The sequence below is a fragment of the Chiroxiphia lanceolata genome, chromosome 1 (genome assembly GCF_009829145.1).
Source record: "Chiroxiphia lanceolata isolate bChiLan1 chromosome 1, bChiLan1.pri, whole genome shotgun sequence".
In the NCBI taxonomy this organism is placed as follows: Eukaryota; Metazoa; Chordata; class Aves; order Passeriformes; family Pipridae; genus Chiroxiphia; species Chiroxiphia lanceolata.
Window position 1 is genome coordinate 85,076,800 of NC_045637.1, and position 6,722 is coordinate 85,083,521.

Genomic DNA, 6,722 nt, shown 5'->3' on the forward strand with positions numbered 1-6,722 from the left:
GCGGAGCTGTGCGGAGCGGAGCGGAGCGGAGGGGCGGCCCTGGGGCCGCGGGCGGTGCTGCCGGCCCGCCTCGCCGTCCCCGCCCGTGCGGAGGAAGCGGGCGGCGGGGGCGAGGGGCTGCGAGCTGACGGCCCTCCGCAGAGGAGCGCGCCCCGCTCCGCGCCTCTGCCGCCCCGCGCGGATTCGTTTAAATAAATAAATCATACTTAAAAAAAAAATTAAAATGGGGGAGTGAAGGCGAGAAAAACAAACAAAAAAGCCCGAATCCCCCTTCTACAAAAGAAAAGTGGCCCGATACAGGCGGGCAGGGCTCCGACCGACGTGGGGAGCGCTGGCCACAGCCCCTGCGCGGCCGCGGAGCCCGTGCGGGGCCGGGTCCCCGCTCGGCGGGTGCCCCCCGGCTCCCGCCCGTGCAGGATCCCGCACACCTGCTCCGCGCAGGCCGCCCGGCCGGTCGGCTTTCAGGCGTGCCCGTGGGACCGGCAGGGAGTTGGGGTTTAGGACTGTTTGTAGAAACGGGGCTCAGGTTTGTCCCTGCGGCTGGCCTGAAGAATTTTTTTTTATATATATATATATATATTGAAGAGGGACTACTCGCGCTGTTTGGAGATGAAGTGAATCTGGAGCTTGACCAAAGAAGCAGAGCTAACCTTCAAAGTAGGTTAAACCCACAGAGCTGTGAAATAGCGATGGTTCAGCCCCCCAGCCACCCCGAGCAGCGACATCGGTGTGATGCTGGGACTGCCCCAGCTGAAAGGGGGAGCCATCCCGGGGAAATGCCAAGGCGAACCAGAGCAGGGCATTCTCGGCACCTTTCGCTGCTTAATACAAGAGCGGGAAAGAGACTATGGATAAATTCTGCCGATTTTTTTCGATATGAGGGTGACTAGGATGACAGTCTCATCTATACACTACCCCGAACCTAAAAGGAATAAAATGCATAAGTAAAGCTGTGACTGTGAGTTTGTTCGGATAGGGGACACTCGGAATGACTGCACCCTCCCTTTCAAGTCTCTGTTTTCAGTGTCACGCTTCCTTCACCCACGGACCTGTCACGCGTAGTTCCGAGGCTGGCAGCTCCCTTGCTTGAGGAAATGGCACTGGTGTGGGGAGGGTCACTTTCCCCTCCCTCCAGAAGTAGGGGAGATCCCGGCATCCAAACGGGAAGGATTCCCCAGGCGCTAAACGGAACTCACCTGTGCCCTCGGTGATCCAGGGATTTGTTTCGAGGACGCACCGAGGAATTTTTGCCTAACATGTACAAACCAGCGCCTTTCCAGGTACCTGAAGAGGCGTTCAGGGTGTTTAATGGTTCTGATGTCTTTTATTTAGCGGGGCACGGGAAGGCACTCTGCACCATATCTAGTGCCAGCATCCTCTCCACTCTCTCCCCTCTCCGCGCTCTCTTCTCTCCCTCTCCTTTCCCCTCTCTCCTCTCCTTTCTCCTCTCTCTTCTCCTCTCTTGCTCCTCTCTCCACTTTTCTCTCCAGCGGGCGGCTGTTGCCACCCAGCGGCCGCCGCTCGCTCCAGGCTCGAGGCTCGGCCGCGACAGCCGGGACCCTCCGCCCCTTCCTGCAGGGCTTGCGGGAGCGAAGGGCTCATTCGCCTCATAGCTGCCGGGGAAACTGTCCTGTGTGCACTCCCGCCTGCTGACTGTATGAAACGGGCCTGGTTGAGTTCTCGGGGTTTAAGAGGGGTAGAGGTTGCAGGACAGCAAGTGAAATGAGGTCAAAAGAGGATTGATGATGTTCTGTGCAATCATGGACTAAAACCTGTACCGCACCAGGGCACGCGTGTAACTCACGGCAGTGCTGGAACGCGAAGACGCCTCATCTCCGTCCGTACGAAAAACTCCAGAAAGTAAGGTGCTTGCAATGAGCTGAGGGAGGGCTTCTGATGGCAGAAATGTAGACAAGGGATTTGTCAACCAGGTAACATCACCACCTTTATATTCTCGCACCAAAAGAGAACGAAATAAAAAAGGTCTCCTCTGAACACAGAAAGCAACCTGACATTCCCATGTAACATGTTGGGGAAAAAAGTGATACAGAAAATCAGAACAGCCATAACCAACCAGGCTGCTGATTCAGTCTGTCACTGTGCCGGTGACTGAATCTAATGCAGTGGGTCCTGCAACTGAAAATACATCAGACACAGACGTTAAGTAATACAGCACTGCACAACAACATCTAGCAAGATTGGTTTTAAAGTTCAGAGGATAAATCAGTGTGGGACTGATGCAAAAAACAAAGATGCATTTAAAATTAATGGGCTTTTGTAAGGAGGAATTGAAAATATCACTGATTTTGCTTATGATATTTAAAGGTATTTTGTATGCAGAAGTGGAAGTAAGACCAACTAAATGTACCAAGGACATATAATCAGAAAAATAAAATAGTTTCAGAATTCGTAACTGATTTCTGATGAAACAGCAAAAATTTATGAGATACTCTGTTTGGAAGGGACTTAGTAACAGTGCTTTTCCCCCACCAGCTCTTCATTCAGCACTTTGCTATAGGAATGATAGCTTTTTTAAAAGTTTAATAGGAAAATAGCGGTCATGGTTCACCAGAAATCTTGCTAATACCAAACGCAGCTGAGACTGTACAAAAAAAAATGAAAAACACAAGGGAAAATCCTAGGAACTGTTTGCTTTAAGCAAGGCTATTAGGGATGAGTCACAGGAAACAAAAACTGTGCCTTGAAGAATGGCAAATTGTGACTCTGTAAAAAAGCAAAAGAAAATTACGTACATTTAAAGTCTTGTTCTTAACATTTAAGTGTCAAGCATCTGACCTGTATGGCTCTAATTGAAGGGAGAGGCATCTTAAAAACAATTATCATGCTACCTGAGTGGGTGATGAGCATCTATTACAGCGTCACAAGTTTGCATCACAATACTGCTTTTCACCTTGCTTGTTTATTCGAGCTCAGCAGGATAAAACAACAGTTAAAAAGAGACAATATGGTTTTGGGGGCAGATGGAAGAAATGGCACAGAGGCTCAGGATTTACCAAGGAACATAAAATCAGTGCATGAAGTCAGCAAAGAAATCATTACGGTGCTTTTGGGTAGCAGAATAACATGCTGACTACTCAAGATCTGATCCTGCCAATCCTTCCCCACACCCGCATTTACCTTTACGTGAGCTGGCCCACCAAAGCTGATCAGACTTACAAGAAGAATTAACTGTATGAAGAATTGGAACCTGATTAGGAATACAAGCAGCAGTTCACCTGAAAAAAGCTCTCTCGACAGTTAAAGAGGCAGGAGCATTGACAACAGGCATCAGTCAGGTCTGGCAGTGCAAAGGACAGATTATTTTCTGGGACGGCTTTTTTATCCATGCTTGGGCAACTGACCAGACAGGATCCTACAAAGCCTGCTATTTCTTCAGTGGCTTCCCAGATGCGCCCTGTACTGTAGATGTATTATTAACAAATGATCTAGAAAGTTTGTAATGCCTGGCAACACTGAACTTCCCAACAATCTGAAAGCGGACACCTTTTCCCTGTACCTTTGTGTTAACATCAACAGGCTTTCAGCAGCAACTCTGATTCCTGGTGACCTGCCCACCCTTTTATTTCCTTGGCTCACGCACAGGCAAGTTGGAGAGAAGCAAACGATTGTTTAAAGCCCTGCCTGAGCAGGCATGAAACAAGCGGGGTGTATGTTTGCACTCACACTGAACAAGGACATTGCCACATTTTTTTTTTTAAATCTGCAGAGATTTTTTATTCTAGAAAAAATCAAAACCATCACTACCACCAACCAAAAAACCAAAACCAGTAAACTAAATTTGAGTAACCGAAAAGTAGTATCTAGAGCAATATAGGTTAAATACAATTATGACACCTAAAGAGGTCCGTTGCCTTATGATGTTCTAACACAGCTGAAATAGGAGATTTATTGAAAGAGTACACTAAGACTGTGCCCATGGGTGAGAAATTTTCACATATGCAAATTAGCAAGCCACTCCTCACACAGCCAGTGGCTCTGTAAAGACTTTTTGATGCTGTGTCCAGTGAGGCATTTGTCTGTGCCACCCACGGCCATGCTTCCCTCTGTTCCAGGCATTCAGTACTGCTCCTTTCCATGCCACCATGCATTTGCTCTGTGTGCCTTTGTGTCTGCAAGAGCTTTATAACTCACCCTAAGACTAACCACCAACCACATGGTCTTGCACGTTTGTTTCTGTCCAGGAGACCACAATACCCACGGATCTATGGTATCTCTGACAAGGTGGATGAAATGCCTTGAAAGCAATTCTCTTGTAGAGACTTGCATGCGTGCATATAATTCTCTGCCATCAGCTGCATGCCACCTGATTCATTGTTCAGAGCGTCTCATCAGGTTTGTTCAACGTGTGGCCCAACATTGCTGCCTAGGCAGTGGCTAGCATCTGTTGTATAGAATGCTTGAAAAAAGCTTCCTGCATGTAAAAATAAAGGGAAAGGTAGTATCCATGAAGCCTGGATGTGTGTTTTACTCATTTTTAACCAGGATGGTGGCAGGTTTACCTGAACAAACTTCACTTCTTCAGACTGCATTCCTGAAATGGGAGATTGCCTTTCATCCTGCTGGTGTTGCAAATGCTGCAGGTGTGGAGTGAATCCTTTTTGGCTGGAAGCGCTTGCAGAGCAAATAATGCTACTGTAAAACACTTAAAAGCACGCCCAACCTGCAATTATGGTTTATTTCACAGGCTTTAATTGTGCTCATCAGGAAAGGCAGCTGGATGAGATACTTGGATAATATCCTTAGGGTCCAACGTAGCAAACAGCTCCTGAGTTTCAGATGCCTTTTACTGTGCTCATCCCTCAATCATCTTCACTTCTTGTCAAGATCCATTAGCCCAATGGTTTGGGCTGGAAGGAGGCAAAACAGCTGCATCCAGCTCTGGATATCCTTTTCTTTGACATCTCCACTATGTGACAATAGGGTCTTATCTGTATGAAAGCTGAGCTGTCTTGCCACCTTTTGCAAGCTGCCAACCTGTGCTTCTGATTCAGGCAATGCTGCCCATGCCCTTTCTTTCTGCTATGTTGAAAAGAATTGGAGACCAACTTCCCAGCTGAAACTGCAGAAAAGCAAAGGAGACAGCTTCCACACAGAGGCGTAGGAAACGGAAAGAGTCTGCTGGACAAAGAGGAACATCCATCTCTGATTCATAAACTTTTATTACACCTGTTAAAATTTCTCCAAGTAAAAAGCGGGAAAGCGCTTTTTTTTTGAGTAAATGCTTTGAAATAAAGACCAAGATGCTTCACTTTAATCACTTTCTTTGAAGCACTTGTTAGCTTTGACAAGGGCATTCCCTTCAGTTGCAAGTTACCTAAAACACTAAAATTTGGTTTTAGACTTAGTTTTATACATATTATTTACAGCTGGTACCTTCACAGCTTTAACACCGTATTTTGGTCAAGGGAGTTGATTCTTGGTGGTTGGTAGCATGATTGTGTTAGTCATGTACATTATGCTTTCGCCCCTTGTATTTATTTATACTGCACTAGCAGCACTACTACAGAACCAACTTCATAGTTAGAACTGGAAAGGTTTAAATTAAAAAAAAAAAATTTTCAGACTGACTTGGTGGTATTCTACCCTAGAGGAGATTTGGTGTTATATTCAGCAAGGTTTCCCCAGACAGCAAACCTTCACAAACAACTTTATGAAATACATCCCCCCCCCATCAAATTAGATGCCCCTCCCATAATTAGGTATGCATCTTTTGGGGTTTAAAAAAAAAAGTATTTGCACTTTCCACTTCCTTCAGTGTGAGTTTCATCCAAAAGCTTACCAGTATTATTTCCCCCACACCGCAGACCATCACCAATAGAACATTAACACTGTCATCTTTCTCACCAATTTAGAGCATCTAGGGTGAAAGGAGGAGGAGAAGGAGGTTGGGTGGTGTGGCAAGACAGACACCTCATTTAAAGTGTCCCCCCAGTGACAGAAGAAAGGAAATGACTTCATGAGGTTTTTACTACAACCTTTGACAGACAATCATACACACACCTACCCTTCAGTGTGCCTGGTACTGGCTGGGCAGGGGAAAAAACCAATTAAATGGAACTATCAGATAATTTAGCGTTGTAGCTGAAAAGCAGTTATGAAAAGGATTGAGGAGCAATCTACTTTGGCCTGCTACTTTTACTGAAATGGAGAAATCAGGAGCTCCAGTTGCAACCTTGATGCAGAATGTTGGAGAATTAAAAGATTAACATCAGCCCCATAGCTTTAAAACACAATTTTAGATAGCCTATGCTTTCCTCAATCCATCTTTGATTTTTGGCTCTCTGATAATTTAATACAAATGTCTTTTTAAAAGATTGAACATTTGAGATTTTGAATTTAGTTTGGGAATAAGTATCTTGGCGCTACTCCTCCCCTACTATTATACTGGAGCAAGCTATACACTCAAGCCCTCTTACTATAGAGCTTAAACATAATACAGTGTTTCTTTATACAGCTGCAGGCTCAGTGCTAGTACAGAAAGACATCTATCCTAACTATTACTTCTATTGTTTTCCACTAGGAAGAATGAGCATTGCTTGGCTCCTCAGGATTCACAAGCAATTCCAGAGAGCACAAGCACTAGTTATAGACTGGCAGCACCTCCAGTAAGAAAGGCTTTGTCAATTTAATCTCACTTTCATTATGGTTTGGGGATGCTGGGTCTGCTGACAATTCCCAGTTGAATTCTTTACATCCCTTTT